The sequence below is a fragment of the Globicephala melas genome, chromosome 5, assembly GCF_963455315.2.
Source record: "Globicephala melas chromosome 5, mGloMel1.2, whole genome shotgun sequence".
Taxonomy (NCBI): Eukaryota; Metazoa; Chordata; class Mammalia; order Artiodactyla; family Delphinidae; genus Globicephala; species Globicephala melas.
Genome location: NC_083318.1, coordinates 21,109,863 through 21,129,804, shown reverse-complemented (window position 1 = coordinate 21,129,804; position 19,942 = coordinate 21,109,863).

The following is a 19,942-nucleotide window of genomic DNA, read 5'->3' as shown; positions in this document are numbered from 1 at the left end:
AGAGGTTGATAAGAACCAGGCTGTATAATAGTGCTCTGTAGGTCATGTTAAGGATTTTGGTCATTATTCTAAAACAACAGGAAAAGTAGATTATAAATTGGGCTGGGTAGGGTGAGAAGAAGGATTAGGGATGCAGTAAGATCAGATTTACATTTTTAAAATGTTAATGTTCCATACCATAGAGTACAGATTGGACAGAGACTAGAATAAATCCTTGAAGGCCAGTTATTGTAGCAATCCAGGTGAAAGATGAAGATAAATTTGATTAGAAGAGAGGCAATGTAGATGGAGAGAAGTTAAGGGAATTCAGAAATGATATGTGAGTTGCCTGAACTTGGTAATTTCTTTGATGTGGGAGGTGATGGAGTGGGAGGTGTTGAGCATCCTTGACTCCAGCTTAGGTTTTAAGGAATTGGATGGGTGATGTTGCCATCCACTGAGATATTAGGTACTGTAGGTGTTTGTGGGCATGAGAGCATGTTCAGTCTAGGATGTACTGACATTGCTGAACCTTTGAGAAATTTCCATGGAATGTTCCACCTATCTTCTATAGGTGGCTGGAGATAAAAGTATGGAGCTTAGGAGAAAGTTATTGTGAGATATTAATTTAGTGAAAGGATGGAAATGGATGAAATTATTCTAGAGAAAGCATTGTGTAAGAAGAGAAGGCAACTAAGAATAAGCCAAGGTAGCATTGTTTAATGGCTAGATTAAGGAGGATGAAATCTCAAAGGTGAACTAGAAGGAGGTGCCAAATATGTGGGAAGAAAACAGAGAATATAGTTCAGGGAGGACAAGGAAAAGAGAACTGAAAGAAGTGAATGGTCAGGAGTGTTAATAACTGAGCAATCAAAACGATCAGGACTAAAATTATCTATTAAATTTTGTGGCAGGATCGTTGGTTATCTTGGGAACAGTTTTTTGTTGTTGTTGTTGTTGGCCTGTTTTTCTCTCTCTCAGGTAAATATCTAGGAGTGGGATTTCTGGGTCATATGTCTAATTTTCTAAGAAATTACAAGACTATTTTCCAGTGCAACTATGTCAAACATTCTATACCAAAAATATATATGCGAGTTCCAGGTGCTCCATATCCTCACCAACACCCAGTACTGCCAGACTTTTTATTTTTATTTATTTATTTATTTTTTTTGCGGTACGCGGGCCTCTCACTGTTGTGGCCTCTCCCATTGCGGAGCACAAGCTCCAGACGCGCAGGCTCAGCGGCCATGGCTCACGGGCCCAGCTGCTCCGCGGCATGTGGGATCCTCCCGGACCGGGGCACGAACCTGTGTCCCCTGCATCGGCAGGCGGACTCTCAACCACTGCGCCACCAGGGAAGCCCCAGATTTTTTATTTTTTTTTAACAGCTTTATTGGAGCAAAGTTGACAAACCATAAATACACACATTTTAAATCATATTTTAAAATATGTATATATATATATATATACATATTTAAATCATACAATTTAATACGGTTGACATAGGTATACATTCACCTGTGAAATCTTTACCATAGTCAAGACAGTACACGTCCATTACCCCAGTTCTCTTCTTGTCATCCCTCCCTCTCCATACTACTCCTCCACCATGCCCAGGCAGCCACTGATCTGCTTTCTGTCCACACATTAGTCCTCATTTCCTAGAATTCTGTATAAACTGATCATGTTTACATGATACTCCCCATTCTCCATTTTGTAGTACTATGGATAAGAATGTGTACTGAGATTGTAATATTTTACAAAACTTGTATGAAAATTGTATATGAACTAAACATTGAAGCATTTTCATATTCTTCCTTGATCTACATAATTTTTAAGGTACAGTAGTTTTATATCGCATGGATATATTATATATGTATATATATTTAACCAGACACCTCTTGTTATGCATTTTAGTCTGTTATTATTTTTGGAAATTATAAAGTGCATTGTAACAGATATCCTTGTAATGGAAATTTGTGCACAACCAAAATGTGAGATAAAAAGACTTTTTCAAATTTTAACACCAGTAAATTATATTTAAAGCTCTTAAAATACAGTGCTAAATTCATTCCAGAATGGCTGAACTACAGTTTTAGCTATGGGAGTGCCAAATTACCTACACCCTAATCAACCCTGCAGAGCCATCATAAAAAACAAACAAACAAAAAACCTCACAGAACTCTGTCCACTGGTAAGCAAGAATACTATTGGTAATGAGACATTTTCATAGTATATTTTCAAGTGAAGAAAGCAGATATCAAAATGGCATATATGTTATGTGATTTCATAAGATATTTTAATGGGTATAATATGTATATGAATATACATATATGAGACTATATATAAATACTAAAAATATAGATGTCTTTGTGTGTAATGTACTTTTATATATAGATATAGATCATTTTTATGCTTAAATTTTTACATTTTAGTTCTACTATAATAAACATGTATTGTTTTAGTAATAATTTGAAATCACCTAAGTTTGTTTTAATTAACAACCCAGCTTTAGCCAAACCATATTATTTAAAATCGGAATGTAAAACGTGTTTTATAATGGTCCTCTGTACAGGTCAGTGCAAACATTTTGCTTCTTTAATAGATGAAGTGTAGGTATGGGGTAAGGAATAAGTGTTCATGCAAGAAGAAAATGCTGGAGAAAAGGGACAGGGAGTCTGAATTCAGGAATATTATTTTACAAGTTTGCTGGAGAAATTAGTCACCAGAGACCAGCCTCAGCTTTAATTGCAGCCATCATTTTTGTATTTCATTGTAACCAGAATATTTCATGTGGAGTCACAAAGCATTTAAAGAAAAATTCTTTCTTTTAAAATTTCACAGTTGTTTTTTTATGTTTTTAAAATATGTGTCATGTCAGGTTTAATAGGAATAATTTCCTTTGTTAATCATTTCAAAAAGTAATATATTACTTTACACTTGGAAATTTTACCTTATCCTTTTTATCAATACAAAGTGATGATGGGAAATCTACATCTCATTAGTGTGACACTTTTCAGAGAAAGCACAGCACAAATCACATCTATCAATTCTAAATGCTACAAATTTCAACTAACTTAATTTAAAATGGTTTACAACATTATTAACTTAAGTTTGTGTCCATGATTTGACTTGAAATAACACATATGCAGGGTCTGTATAGATGAAATGTCTCATATTTTTTGAAAATTTGAGATTTTCCTCCTTATTGTAAGTAACATAGTTATTTGAAGAAGCAGCTCATGCTTGTTAAATGTTAATGCTGTTTTTGGATGATTTGCTATTACCTAAAAAGGAATCTATTTAAACATTTTTACTACTTTATATATGATTATTTAAATAAATCAGATAAAGACAAACATAATTACTCTTCCATTATTTATTGTTATGTCAATTACCAAAGTTTTTACATGTAAGAAGATAAAAAAAGGAATTAAATTGTCTAAATTCCTGTCATGAATACAATAAGCATGAAAAGAATTGGAGATTCTATTTTTCAAGCTTCAAATTGCTTAAATAATAGTTAATGACAACCTCAAAATAAAGACAAAAATAACTCTTTAAAATTTTTTCTGTTAGTATGCCTTCATGCCTTTTTTCTTTCCAAATTTTTGCACATGCTCTGGTATCTCAAACAATGACTACATTTGCTGGAGTTAAGTCTTGAGTATCTATGAGTAGACTCTGCAAGCAAAGTTTTCTTATATACCACTGTGCCTAAAATTCTTGGCCCATAACATAGAATGTAATGAATGCTAAATACATGTTTATTTAGTAAGTGAATTATCGTTTTGTAGATGAGTAAGTTGAAAATATGAAGGGTAAAATCATAAAAATGATGCTAACTCTATGTAGTTGAAGATGTCCTCTTTCAATGATCTCATATTGTTCCTGTCATACATCCAACTTTGGAACACACAGAAGTCCATTTATGTGAACCATAATGGGTATTTCTTTGCTCTTCTTTTTATTTTCAACTTGTTACTTCTTTACCATCTTCTATGTTTAAGGCACTAGTACAGCATCAACTCCAGAAATTCTTAAGACAAACTAGAGCTAATGCAGACTTTGTGGTTTCACCTCTAAAGGGTGAATATTTAAAAATCCTGCTTGTCCTCATTGTGGTTTACTGGTATATTATAAAGGACGCAACTCACGAACAGCCTAATGGAAAAGGTATGGGAGGGTGGGGTGGGTGTAGAGCTTCCATGCTTTCTCTAGGGACACCCCCCGCCCCCAGCATCTTGATGTGTTCTCCAACCCTTTTCAAAGGTAAAGTTGGAAATAGGTTCACCCACATTCAGAGGAACCAGACTCCATGTAGACTACCCTTGGCTTCCAGTAGATGGGACCTAGCGATGATAACAGGAGTAGAACATCTTTGCCGGGATAAGGGAGTAAGAGAGCTTGGGACCAGGAAGGCTGCTGGGGACCAGCGTGGAGCCTATGACCAGCTGTGTAGCAGAGGTGGGAAGAGGGCAAGATCAAGAACTACTTTGGACTTGCCTTGTGTTTTCAACCTTATGGCAATTGAGCTTCTGAGGATCACAAATCAAGCAAGAGGAGGGACCATAGCTGGGTTGGAAGCAGTCGAGAGAAGATTCAGGGAACAGTGGATCCAGCAGGGCTAAAGAGAATGAAGACAGATAAAAGGCACCTCATTACTGAGTTAGGTCCAGCCCTGATGATTTCCCAGAAAATCATGATTTGCCAATACATGCCTCTCAAAATGCTCAGTATGAGCTTCTGGATGAGAGGAGAAACCCTATTTCAATTTTTACTTCGAAATTAGATTATATCTATTTACTGCTTAGGAGCTTATCATGCATAGTACAAATAATTTTGGGTGGTATAAAAGATATTGGCAGAATTAGATTAGTATGTAAGAGATTCAGAACGAGATATAACAACTCTAAATACCAATTTGATTTTTACTAACTTGCCTCAGTTTCCCGAATGTTGTCAGTATTTGGAAGTTAAAAAAAAAAAAGTTCCCAAGTGCAATAAGTTGAACTAATCACACAGTGTATTACTGAGCTTTGCTATGAAGAAACCTTTCAGGTATTGCCCCAGAAAAGTGAACAGCAGGGGAAGCAGTATGGAATCATGGTTCACCATAAAGCTCTGGAGTCTTATTTTCCAGATTTGAATCCTGCCTGTGATAGTTAATAGCTGTGTGAATTTCAACAAGTCCCATAACCACTATCGTTCTCCGTTTCCTCATTTGTAAAGTTCAGTTAATAATAGTCTGTATCTCATGGGGTTCATACGTGCATCAAGTGAGATATTGCAAGTAAAGTGCTGAGCAAGGAGCCTAGCCCATGGCAAATAAGATTGGCTAATGTCATTCTTAAGGACTTGTGGGAGGCACTTTTCTATGTATCACGTGTGATGCCTCCACCACATCTTGAAAGCCGTAATGCCATCCCCTGGAATCACTAAAATATCTAATTGAACAGAGCCGCTTGATTTTGTTAATATCTCCAAGTCCTTCTTATGTGCTAAGGTCTCCACCTAAAATTAATATTCTCCTGCTTTATCGAAACCCCCTTGTGGGAGGTAATTCATATTCGTAATGGACGGGTAAAATTGTGTTTTGCTCTTAGACCAATGAGAATGTCCCTACCCCCAACCCCGTCTGTCTACAGACTGCTTATAGTACAAGTGCCAGGGGACAAGGAATAGCAAACATTTGGCTTGCAACAATAATGATACTAATATAATTTACTAGCTAAGCAACTGACTTCTAATAACCCTTTGGTACAAATGTTTTATGTCCCCTAATCCTGTTTGAAATTTTTAGTCTAGATATTCAATATTCATATGTCTCCAGTTCAAAGGATAGTAATTCAGTGAACATACTTCTCTGTAAATAACAAATGATGGATAAAAAAAGAGAACTGATATTTAATAAGCACCAATTCTGTACTATCCACCATACTAGGTGCTTTGCATGTTGTATCTCATTTAATCTGCAAAGAAACCTATTTGATATTTAATGTTAAATCAGTTTTCTAGATGAGAGTATACTGTTATAATTCATTATGATCTCATGGGCTACTTACCATAATGTCCAGGCCTAATTTAAGTTGAGATGTCTGGTGGCCATTAGAAGGTTGGGTTGCTTCTAAACTCTTCTGCATAGATTTCAAATGCATTCTAAAATGTTTTACATGTTAGATGTTTTACATAGGTTAGATTCCCTGAAGGCTTTTCTGCCAGGGTAATTTTGTTTTCTAATATATCTAGGCCTTTTTGGGCCTAGTATAGGTTTCTTACTACAGAAATCATATTACCGGTCTGTTTATAATCCCACATGAGGAATTAAGGAGTATTTATCCAGTCTTGCATATTATGCAGAAAAGTGAGTAAGGCCTAAGTGTAATTGTGCTCTAAGAAGGTAAGAATACTTAATCATGGTTATAACTTGGTTGCCAGAAGTTAAGTACAATATTACTAGATTTTATTTGTGTTTTGCACATTCAAGCTAAATCCATCACTTCTTTTCATATATTCTGGCACTTGGCATAGCATATAGCCTAAGATTGAAATAGCAAATCAGAACAGGCTGATTGTACTTTTTCAGGCTGTCAAGTTTCATTGCTCCAAAGTCAACTTGCCAATAATTGGTCTAAAAAAAAGTATTCATGAATACTTAGATGTCTAGTAAAACATGTATGGTAAACGAAAATAAATTTCTCATTTTATATTATGACAAAAATAACATATGCTCATTGTAAGGAAATCAAATAATGCAGACAAGCGTAAATGGGAAAGTAGAAATCACCACACGTTTCTCTATTCAGAGATGAATACTGTTAATGTATTGGAGAAACTTCCAGTTTCATTTTTTTCTCTATCTCTCTGTCTCTCTTTAGATCTATCTGATTCTGTGTGACTGTGAACTGTTTTGTAACTAAATTTTTCTTCCAGCATCGAAATATGGAATACTCCCTCAATAAATAGGGATAATCATCATGTTTAATGGCCATGTGGTGTTGCTTTACATGAAAATACTACAGTCTCCTGTATGAATGGAATTCTATGTTGTCCTTAATTGTTTACTATTAAAATAAGATTGTGATTTACAAAAAGAAAAATCTCTTTTGTCTGTGGTAGAAAGAATAATGGACCTCCAGATACTTCCGCTTCCTAATACTGGAACAGGACTTTGTAGATGTAACTATGTTAAGGATTGTTATGATGAGAGATTATCCTGGATTATCCAGGTGGCACAGTGAAATCGCAAGTGCTTATAAGAGGGAGATGGGAGCATTAATGTCAGAGGAGAGAGAGAGAGAGATTTGAAGATGCTACATTATTGGCTTTGAATATGGAAGGAAGGAGCCATGAGCAATGGAACACAGGTAGTCTCTAAAATCTGGAAAAGGTAAAGAAATAAAGAAATAGATCTACCCTAGAGACCCCAGAAAGAATGCAGCACTGCTGACACCTTAATTTTAGTTCTGTAAACCCATTTTAGGACTTCTGACCTCTAGAACTGTAAGATAATAAATTTCTGTTTTTAATAAATTTGTCTTTTAAGCCATTAAGTTTGTAGTAATTTGTCACAGCAACGATAGGAAACTAATACAGTATATCTCTTTGGACTCTGTCCAATCAGGGTAAATTCTCAGAAGTGAGATTGCAAAGTCAAACCCATTTAAAATTTGTTACATATTGGGATTGGGATTGACATACATACACTAATATGTATAAAGTGGATAACTAATAAGAACCTGCTGTATAAAAAAATAAATTTTTTTGCATATTGACAAAATTATTCAAAAATCTTCCCAAGGATTTCTAACTACACATGCACTGTGTGGCTTTTCTCTTCCCGCCGCCCACTTCTCCTTGCCCTACTCACGATCTTTTTCATCTACACCAGTGAAAAATAATTTTTAAAGTATTTTTGATTAATTTTTATCAGTTAATGATTATCAAACTGTGATAGCACCAGTGCTTATCAAAGTTGAAAGTGCATAGAATCGATGGGAATCTTGTTAAAAGGCAGATTCTGATTCAGTAGATCTGGGATGGAGGCTTAGATTCTGCATTTCTTTTTAAAATTTATTTATTTTGGCTGCATTGGGTCTTTGTTGCTGCACATGGGCTTTCTCTAGTTGTGGTGAGCGGGGGCTACTCTTCGTTGCAGTTCAGGGGCTTTGCATTGCAGTGGCGTCTTCTTGCAGAGCACCGGCTCTAGGAGCGTGGGCTTCAGTAGTTTTGGCACAAGGGCTCAGTAGTTGTGGCACACGAGTTTAGTTGCTCTGTGGCATGTGGGATCTTCCTGGACCAGGGCTCGAACCCATGTCCCCTGCATTGGCAGGCAGATTCTCAACCTCTGTGCCACCAGGGAAGTCCCAGATTCTGCATTTCTAATAAATTCCCATGTGATGCCAGTGCTGCTGGTCCTTGGAATTCACATGGAGAACCAGGGAATCCAAGTTTAGTAAATATTTCTTTCTTTATGGGAGGAGTTATTGAACAAAAATTAAGAGCACAGATTTAAGAGTCTGGCAAATCAAGTCCCTGCTCTTTTACTCTTTAATTATATGTTTGGATACGGGACTTTCTGAGCTTCAATTCTCTTATCTACAAAACTGGGATAATAGTACATGCTAATTTTATCCATTTTCTGTGGTATTTCAATAATATAATGCATCTAATTTCTTTAGCACAGAGCTTGTAACTCATCAATTATTATTATTAGCTGTATCAATTGAATTGACGATGTTCTTCCTTTAATTTTCTCTTGAAATATTCACTTTTTCTTTTTTTTTTTTTTTTTGCGGGCCTCTCACCGCCGCAGCCTCTCCCATTTCAGAGCACAGGCTCTGGACGTGCAGGCTCAGCGGCCATGGCTCACGGGCCCAGCCGCTCTGCAGCATGTGGGACCCTCCCGGACCGGGGCACGAACCCATGTCCCCTGCATCGGCAGGCAGACCCCCAACCACTGCGCCACCAGGGAAGCCCCGAAATATTCACTTTTTCTTATTGCGAATGCTCTTGTATGCTTCAGATATTAAAACCTCCCTTTTCCCCATTTATTTTGTAATATTTTCTCCTAAATTTTAAAATATGTTTTAACTTTATGGCATTTCACAGTTATGAGGTCACCATGATCAATATTCTTTTCTAGTATTTCTGGTTTTTAGTCTTGCTTAAAAAGGATTTCCCCATGCCAAGATTTTTTTTTTAATAAATTTATTTATCTTATTTATTTTTGGCTGAGTTGGGTCTTCGTTGCTGCGCGCGGGGTTTCTCTAGTTGCGGTGAGTGGGGGCTACTTTTCATTGCAGTGCGTGGGCTTCTCACTGCGGTGGCTTCTCTTGTTGCGGAGCACGGGCTCTAGGCATGTGGGCTTCAGTAGTTGTGGCACATGGGCTCAGTAGTTGTGGCTCGCGGGCTCTAGAGCACAGGCTCAGTAGTTGTGGCACATGGGCTTTGTTGTTCCACGGCATGTGGGATCTTCCGGACCACGGCTCAAACCCGCGTCGCCTTCATTGGCAGGCAAATTCTTAACCACTGCGCCACCAGGGGAGCCCAAGATTATTTTAAAATGCACATTTTCTTCCTGTGTTTCAAGGGTTATTTTCTCTTTTCTTTAGATTTTAAGTTCTTTATCCACCTGGAATTAATTTTGCTGAAGAGAGTGATGTAGGGATTCAATTTATTTTTTCCGCAAAGATTAGCCAGCTATCCCAATATCATTTATTGAATAATGTATTTTTTCTACTGTTTGAAATTTTACCAATTTTTATAAACCAAGTTTTATATATAGTTGATTCTATTTTTGAACTAATTTTTATTTTTACTGTTTAGACCATTTATCTCTAAATCAATACTGAACACTTAATTGCTCTAGCTTTGTTATATTTTAATATTCATTAGTTCAGAATTTACCCTTCATATCTTTATTTTAGAATTCTCCTATATGGTATTTCATATAAATTTCAGGGAAAGAATTTTGTTGAGAGAGTTATAGTCTCTTTCTGTATATTCTAGCAATAATTAAGGTATCTTTATTCTAATCTTCCTGTATTTACTTCTCTTTTTTGTAGTGCTAGTGCTAATTTATCTATATATTATCTTAAACCTGTGGATAGACCTTCTGAAGTTTGTCACAAATTGGAAAAATTAATGAATAAGTAATAGCTTATCAATATTTAAGTTTTGGCTGAGTTACATAGTTAAATTTGAATTGATTGGTAGTCACCATCAAAAATCATGTGCTTTTATCTCAAACTGTGTGCAGTTCAAAATTTATGTAGCTTGGTATCTTCTATCTAAGTATAAGCTGCTTTCTGCAGTTTTGTGAATTCCATATACGTAGTCTCTGTTCCCTTTATGTCCAAGGGGATTATAGCACCAGAAAGTAGCCCCTTCTTTGGTGGTAATATTTGCTATCTTTGGTTGGTAGCAGGATCCTGCTGTACTTTGTGTGATTCACATCACTGCTATTAACTCAGAAAGCAAGTTTTCTACATCTTTGACTAGTGAACAAAGAAGCTGTAGGTCATAGAGGGTTGAGGAAAATTCACTATTAACCGTAAACTACTTAAGATGCTGCAGAGATATCTGCTTCCCCAAATTAAATGTAACATGAACATACTAATTAATTTGGTATAAAATGTGACCTCTTGTGGTGGGACTTTTGGCATTGTTTTATTACATTTATGCTCAGTATTATCTGGCTAAAGATTAGTTTAAAGGGATTTGTCACTATCTAAAGACCAATGTGGCAGAAAACAGTTTTCTTGGCAATTTTGATGCATTGTGAAAACTGAGGTAATGAAAACTGTTTCATTGCTACTCTGCAGGGTTTTGGCTTTTGGCATTTACAAAAAAGCCTCCTTCTGTTTGTTTAAGATACAATATTATTTGTACAGTTCAAATAGAACTTTTTTCTTAATGATGTCTTCGTAATTATTTTTTTTTTACTTCATTTGCAAGATAAAAATCTCTTTTCATGTACCCAAGCAAACCAGAGTTTGTGAAGGGTAACAGCATTCTTGAATTTCTTTTTCTCTGAGTTTTTTTTTTTTTTATAATAGAATGGTCTGTTTTGTGGAACAGCAGGTTTTTGTGCCATTTCAGATAGCGTTGCATGTGGCCGAATAGGCCCCATTCACGTTTTCTGTGGGACAATTTGCAAAGGCACTGTGCTGTGGGAACCTTTTTTAAGAGGAGGGTCTGTAGGGGCGGGCAAAGGGCTACACAACACCTGTAGCAAGACACAATCTGTTCAGTACTCAGATCTGATTTTACACTTGGTTTTATTCCCCATAAGTATTCAGCATATGTTCCTTTCTGTGAAAAATAAAAGGCTCTCTCAGATGGTACATATCAAATGAGCACAAGGAGGTTAATAGATTAACTCCAATCAGTCTAAACACTCCCTTGTGAGACCCCAATGCTGGTTATTCACTGCCCTTGTTATAATGATGTTCTTTTTATTAGAGCATGTAGCTCCATAGCCACAGTTTGCCATCTTTTTACTGTGAAAAATCTTTCTGCATGGCTCCTTTACTCAGGAAGAAAGCACCAGTAAAATGGTAAGCGTTCCCTTTACAAGACTTGCAGTGAGTCTGAAATAACAGAAATAGGTTTTCCATTTTAAATAGCTTGAGTGAATGTCTAATGTTTTCCTGGGCCTGGTAGTACATTCTGTGGACTGAAATTTTTCAATACAGTGTTTCTAAACCCCAAGTCCCTGCCATGTTCCTTTCACTCTCCTTTTTGCCCCTTCTGTTTCTAAATTAGAGCAATTGGGTCTGCCCAGAGACACATACAGTAGTGATGCTCCGTGATTCAAGTCAAAGAATGTTTAGTCTGGATCCCACAAAGGCCCACAATTCCCGGCACAGACACAGATACAGCAAAGCAGGGAGAAAGCAAACGCGGCATCAAAGAAAACTTGTGAATATAGTCACCACTATGAAAACTAACTCTGTGTTAGCCCAGTAAAGAAAGAAGTAACAAGGGTGTTGAATGCTAAAATATAGAGGGTTGTATGAAAGGGAGGGAAACATACACAAAGTAGACAGGCTGAATGAAAGTATTTATCTTTAAACCACACAAGTCACGGTAATTAAATTAGGTCAGGCTGCTTACAACGCTACAAAAAGCAGGCTGTAACTAATTTCAAAAGGAACAGAAGAAGACCTGAAAAGAAAACAGATCGACAGCTCCTTATTTATTTATTTATTTTGGTCCAATCAAGGCAACCCAACATCAGAAAGTGTGAAGGAAAATCCTGATTTAGCAGGACGTTTGTCTCATCACAGAATATAAACTTTACAAATATATTCAGGATCAGCTTAGAAGTACAGGAAATTACTACTTGTTGTACATGAAAAGCAAAAATTACTCACAAATTAAGTTTGCCATTTGAAAGAAACTGATAAAAACTTTGCTCCCTAAATAGTTCAAACCCTGTTACATATGCTACATCTTCTCTATTCATTGTAACTACATAGAGACTTTCTTAGCTTCAGTATCTTCTGCTTTCAGCTGTTTAATATAACTCTGAAAGTATTATATGAAGAGGAACATTATGAGACTTTTCTTTCAAATTATCTTTTCACAAAGACCACTTACTGATGCCTATTAAAATGACATAAAAATAGTTTCAAATATTTACTTTACATGTAAATGTATCAAGTTATAAGGGACATTTGGAACATAAATTGGGGAATGGGAGAAAATAACAAAGGGAGATCTTTGTTTGGAGCCCATGCTGTATTTTTTAAAGAAAATTTAAGATGTATCACTTTCTTTCTTGAAAACAAAAAGCACAAGATTTGAGAGATTTTTGCTAACTTAATTTTTTTAAGTAGGAAAATCATTGACTACCAAGCAATTAATTAACAATGCAAAGAAACAGTAATAAAATTGCCTCTGAAAATCTCAAATTCATCTTTCATCCTTGTCGTCCAATAATTAATTTCATTTCTCTCTGTGTATCACTAGGGAGATTTGAGTTAGGAACATGCGATAGCTATGCAAGAGTAGATACTGGCTGAGAAACAAGTAATTATGCTGTTTCATTACATATTTAAGGTGTTCAGTTTTCTGTATCTTGGACACAAGCCTGTGTTTAGCTGCTACGTTTCCTTATTTATATAATGTCCTGCTCCTCAGGAGTTTAGACTTAGGCAGGCATTGCTGGTGTAGATAGACACATGATATTGTAACTATATTTAAACATAGTTTTTTTTGCCTTTCTGATGTTTTAAAGAGCATGTTTAATTCTTTTCCATCTTTGAGAGGTTATTCCCACAGTGTGATTTGGTGATCTCAGTGGGGTGGACCGATGACAATGGCTGCTCGTGACATTAAGTTGCAGGATGGGGAGCATGAATACACATATACATAAGCAGAAATATTATAGTTTCTATCAGAAAAGACTGTGGTATAAAAGTGAGGTAGGAAAAGCCTCATGGAAACAGGCCATGCTCGATTTTATGATGGATCCTGAGAGCAACATCATCAGAGGAGCTTAACTCTCCATCAATCGTATGCACGCATCAAGAAGAAGCAGCGTGAAGAATTCAGAGAAGGCAGATGCTTCTGTAACTTCGTCATATTGTGCCGATGGTGTGTACCCCACTTATCCATGAGAGTAGTCCTCTCGCGGGATGGTAAGAATCCATACTAGTGTCCCTCTGGAGTAGTCTTTCCAGCACCTAGAGATCTTAATAAGGTCTATTGTGTCGGTTAGGACACTGACAAGAGATGTCTGTGGTCCTCTTAGCAGGAGGCAGTTGCGAATTTCCCATCTGCTTTGCACGGCATCACATGTAGCTCAAACAACCATTAGAATTTTTTACTAAGTGCCTACTTGCTGAGTTTTGTTTTGCAGGGAAAGCAGCACAATAGGGGAAGCGCATCAGGGCAGAAAAGGGTGGATTTGCAGAAGGAAGAGGGAGGGCACGCCAAGGAGAAAGATGGGGGAAATTGAAAGAGACCGAATGTTTTAGAAAGTTCCCAGAACAAAGGAGCTAATGTGACCCATGCCCCCTTGTGAAGGGCTGCATCTGCGGTAATGAGGTTCTGTTGTTGGGTATTCAGCCTTGTAAATGGGGGCACCCGAGAGCCCAGAATGGGGGTGGGTGGACCAACGCTGAAGGGGAACGATCTTCCTTACCGACCGCCTTGACCTCGGGCTGCCGGGAAACCTGAGCACAGTCACAGTTCCACATGCTGACACAGGATGCAGTTTGATTGAACAACAGGGCACGGTGGAAAGCTTTTTCTATTGAAAGGTAACATTTTGAATTAGTCATTTAACTTTTAGACTCGATACATAAATCTAGATGGTATGAATCCAGGTGAAATAGTCCTCTAGGAACTTAATGAGAATATGAAGGATAAACAGCCACATCATAAAACAGGATAGTTCTTTCTAGTCAGAACTACAGTGTAATTCTCATACTGAGATATACCCCTGTGTTATCATCTCTAGCAGCTACTTGGAGGTTGTTTTCTAGCCACCATATTCCATGTCTTAGAGGATCTCACGGTTAATTTAGTAGAACAGTCTAGATAAAGGGGTGTGAACACACACAGCTTAAGCTGGATTTGCTAGCTTGGCGACACTGGATACTTCGCTTAATCTACTGGCATCTCAGTTTCTATGTCTGACACATAGCAAGCACTCAATAAATGGTAGCTGCTATGATAATGTGCCTCTCAAGAAATTATATTTTAGATCATGGTATTCAACACTTTTGGTTTTCAGCTGTAAGTCTTCATATTATGTCAGAGTGCTAATCTTCTTAGGTTGGGAAGTGCTTCATGTCAAGCACCTGTGTTTTGTGTATCCCTTTGTGTCCAACTCTTAATACAGTACCTGGCAGTTAGAATGGGATTGACAGATGGCTGAATGATTGGATGAATGAAGGAAATATAAGTTGTTTTTATACTGAGACATTTATTTTTCAGTTGGGCGATGGTTATGTTTTTGAAAGATTCAGCAGAGTTTCAGAGGAAAGGAAGCTTTTAGACACTTTCAAAAAATAAACTTGGCTCAAAATCTTCTAAAAACCTTAAATGAACCTCTCAACACATCAGTAACTGTGATCTCCTTTAATCCAAAACACTCTTTGAATTCTTAAACACGTTAATTTCCAAAGTTTCTTGGAATGCTGATCTGGTGTGTGACCATTTAGCTTTCAGATTTATCCAGTGTTTTGAGTCAAATCCCTATATTTTTCCATCGTGAGATAGCATAAAATATATTTGTTACTTGGATAACACTTAAAGAATAGGAAACTTATGAAAATGTCATTCTAGGCTACTCCATATTTTTGTGGTTGAAAATATGTATTTTGTTTCCTCCTAGTATTTGCTATTATTACTATCTTGTTGCCCTAAACAGTAATTCTATATTTAACTCTATTAAAAAATTTTGAAGCCAGTGGTTCCCAACTTAGGATCAGATTTTATTCTAAATTCTATTTTATGTTGATTTCTTAGAAAACGGAGCAGATATTTCTAAAGAAATTATGTTTTATAATGGATATTGAGTTTCTACTCATGAAAAAAATCTTTTGGTTATTAATTAGATGGGACAGGATGTCATAGTGTTTGAGAGTATGGGCAGTGGGCTCAGACTACTGATGTTGTCCTGGCTCTGAGAGCACTAGGCGTTTGACCTTAGACAAAGCAATGATCTGTAATTATGCTTAATAAATGGTATTATTTTTTAACATAAACTTTTAAGTACCACATACATACATAAAATTACATAAATCCTAAGTGTATATACCTTGATGAATTTTTAGAAATACATGCATGTAACCAGTAATCAGGTAAAGAAATATAATATTAACAACCCTCCAGAAGCTCACTTGTATCCTTTTTCAGGATTAGCCCCTTCATTTTCTCTTCGTTTGTGAAATTCATATAACTGGAATCACTAAATATGTACTCTGTTTTAGCTGGAGTTTTTAAATCAATGTGATGTTTGTGTGTCCATTTTGTTATGTGTAGTTGTAGTTTGTTTGATTTCATTATTGTATATAATTCCATGTATTCATACACCAGAAATTACTATTTATTGTACTCTGATGAGCTGTTGGGTTGTTTCCAATTTTTTTTTTTCAGATGTCTAAAAAAGTCGAGCACCCTTTCATATGCTTATTGGACATTTGAATATTTTCTTTTTGATGAGTGCATTCATTTCTTTGGCCCATGTTTCCTTTGCAGTGTTGCCTTTTTCTTTTTTTTTTTAAACATCTTTATTGGAGTATAATTGCTTTACAATGGTATGTTAGTTTCAGCTTCACAACAAAATGAATCAGTTATATATATACATATGTTCCCATATCTCTTCCCGCTTGCGTCTCCCTCCCTCCCACCCTCCCTATCCCACCCCTCCAGGCGGTCACAAAGCACCGAGCTGATCTCCCTGTGCTATGCAGCTGCTTCCCACTAGCTATCTACCTTACGTTTGGTAGTGTATATATGTCCATGCCTCTTTATCGCTTTGTCACCGTTTACCCTTCCCCCTCCCCATAGCCTCAAGTCCATTCTCTAGTAGGTCTGTGTCTTTATTCCTGTTTCACCCCTAGGTTTTTCATGACATTTTTTTTTTCTTAAATTCCATATATATGTGTTAGCATACGGTATCTGTCTCTCTCTTTCTGACTTACTTCACTCTGTATGACAGACTCTAGGTCTATCCACCTCATTACAAATAGCTCAATTTCGTCTCTTTTTATGGCTGAGTAATATTCCATTGTATATATGTGCCACATCTTCTTTATCCATGCCTTTTTCTTATTGCTATGTAGGGCTACATTATAAGTTCTGGATATAAGTCCTTTGATATATACATTGCAATTGCAATTACCAATACATTGCAATTACCTTTTCCTACTAAGCTGTTTGCATTTAGACTCTTTACAATGTCTTTTGCAACCAAAGTACTAAATTTTAAAATAGGTCAATTTATCAGTTGTTATATATATACATATATGTGTGTGTGTGTGTATATATATATATATATATATGTATTAATTTAAACCTAAAATCCCTTTGGAATTGATTTGTGATAGTCAAAATTTGTTTCTTCCCCCATAAGGATATCCATATGATTTAGCACAGCTTACTGAAAAAAATTTATTTTTCTCTCACTGCACTATGGTATTGCTGTTGTCATAAATCAAGGAAGCATCAATTAGGATTCAATCAGAGAAGCAGAACCACTAGAAGATATACATATACATAAAGATGTATTATATAGATTTGCCCTTATGCAATTTTGAAGGCTGGTTAAACAGTTATATGAGGCTACTGCTTCTGTTTCTGATCCTGAGCAGGCACTCAGGAAATACGGACATGTAGTGGGGAAGGTCACATGAACTTGGATCCTGTGAGGATGATCTGAAACCCATGCCAGTCTCCCTCTACCTCCACGTCCTCAGCTACAGAGATGGGTGATCTGCAGAAGTGAATGCCTTTCATATGGAGCTAACATGCCCTTGGCCCAGGTGTCAGGAAAGCTGAAGGGGGGGGGGAGCTGCAGGCCCAGCTGCTGCCCCACACCGAGTGTGCTGCCACTTAGGTGATAGTGGGTGAGGTGCAACAGCACCTGTACTTTGTGCTGACCTTATGAAAAAATAATGTGCCTGCTGCTTCACCACCAGGTTGCAGATCTCTTGCAAAATGCCTCTGTGGCCCACTCAACTTGGAAATATGCAGGGAGGGAAATTCTGGTAAACAGCTCCAGTTTAGCTATGTTGACACAATACAAGTTCCCCACTTCTGTGTGTGGGCCTTTCTGAGCTCTGTTATGCTCCAGTGGCTCCTCTATTCTTGCAACAAACCACACTTTATTAACTGATGTAGTTTATAATAGGGCTTTATATTTGATAATGTAACTCCTCCAGATTTTTTTCTTCTTCAGTTTGCCTTAAATAGGTTTAATCTTTTGCATTTACATGTAGATTTTAGCACCAACCTGTCAATTTCCATTAAAAAAAGAAAAAAACTGTTGGGATTTGATTGGGAGTGCATTGAATCTATATTTCAATTGGTGCATAATTGACACATTTACATTGTTGGAACTTTCAGTTCACAGACATGAAATAGCCTTCCATTTATTTAGGTCATCTTTAATATCTTTCATGTTTCTACATTTTCAGTATAAAATTTTGGCACATATTTCATTACATGTATTTTTTTTTTTTTTTTTTTTTTTTTTTTTTTTGCGGTGCGCGAGCCTCTCACCTCTGCGACCCTGCCCGCTGCGGAGCACAGGCTCCGGAAACGCAGGCTCATCGGCCACGGCTCACGGGCCCAGCCGCTCCGCGGCACGTGGGATCTTCCCGAACCGGGGCACGAACCCGTGTCCCCTGCATCGGCAGGCGGACTCTCAACCACTGCACCACCAGGGAAGCCCAGATGTATGTTTTTTGATGCCATTCTAAAATATACCTTTTAAAATAATTCATTTTCTACTTTTTATTTTAGCTGTGTATAAATACAGTTCATTTTAGTTTGTGTCATATTCAGATATATTGCTCAGCTTACTTTTAAATTATCATTTTCTGAAGACTTGAAGTTTCTACTCAGAAAAGCATGTAGAAATAGATAATAATTGTAGATTTATTTCTCCCTTTTCATCCATATAACTTATTATTTCCTTGTCTTGCCTTTTTACACTAGCTAGGACCTCAGCTGAACAGAAATGGTTATAACAGATTTTACATGATTGATCTTAATCTTGAAAGGAAGCTTTCAGTACTTCAGCATTAAGTATTGCTTACTGTAAGATTTTGTAGATACTCTATCAGATGAAGAATCTCCCTTCTATTCTGTGTCGAGAAAAATTGTATTAAAAACTGTAACTTTTTAAAATTGTACTTTATAAAATTTCTATGAGAAAAATTAGTTAGAGATTGCTAAAGGAGATGTCTGGAAAGCCTTTCCCCTCTCATTGTAATAATTTCCAGCAAATAAATAACTTTCCTCTATTTTCAGAACATCACTTCCTCCTCTGCCACACTCGGTTCTTTCCTTAATATAAACCTATAATGGCAACAGTTTTTGTTCTTTTTCACACATCAATTTATTATTAAGAATTGAGTTGAAATAATGGAGTAGGATTTTATTAAAAGAGATAGGTAAAAGTACGGATACTATAGTTGTGATAATTCTTATAGCCACTGTTTGCATTTGATCCAATGAAAATGGAGCCCTCAGGGGAAAAGGCAAGTTTTAAAGATAAAACTGGTTCATTTGAGAGAGAGAGAGAGAGAGAGAGAGAATATGTTATAGTGGTTAAAAGCTTGGGCTCTGGAGCCAAACTTCTTGAGTTTAAATTCCAGCTTTGCCATTTAGAGACTATATTATCTTGAAATTTTGATTTTCAGTTAATTTCAGATTTCTCATTTGAGAAATGGGCTAACATAATTCCTAGTTTATGAGATTGTGGTAAAAGAGTTTGTATATGAAGTACAAATAACAATGTTTGGCACATAAGCACCACCCAGGCAAGTGTTCTCTATCCCCCTCCCCCTCCCCTCCCCCTCCCCTCTCCCTCCCCCCAACAGTAATATCACCACATGCTTTCCAGCAAACAGCTGGCCAATTCTTCACTGATATGAACTGTGAAGAATTGAAACAGTGAGAAGGGTGATATAAACTGAATATTATGCAAGATACAATTTTTAGTGAAAAGCAGCATTCACTGTTATATAACTATAGTTGGGACTACTCAGATGGGTCTTCATATTTTTGTTCTCTAATTATAGGTTAACTTGATCCATGACATCCTTATTTCAAATAATGTTCCTTTTCTGCTGTTTATTTGCTAACTTGTAGCCATATATTGTTTGTTTCAACCCATATGAGCAAAATGAATCTATTTAATCACCACCATTGCAGTGTCTATGCATATACTTATTATGCAGAAGAGATGGCAAACTTTCTACTAAAGATTCATGCT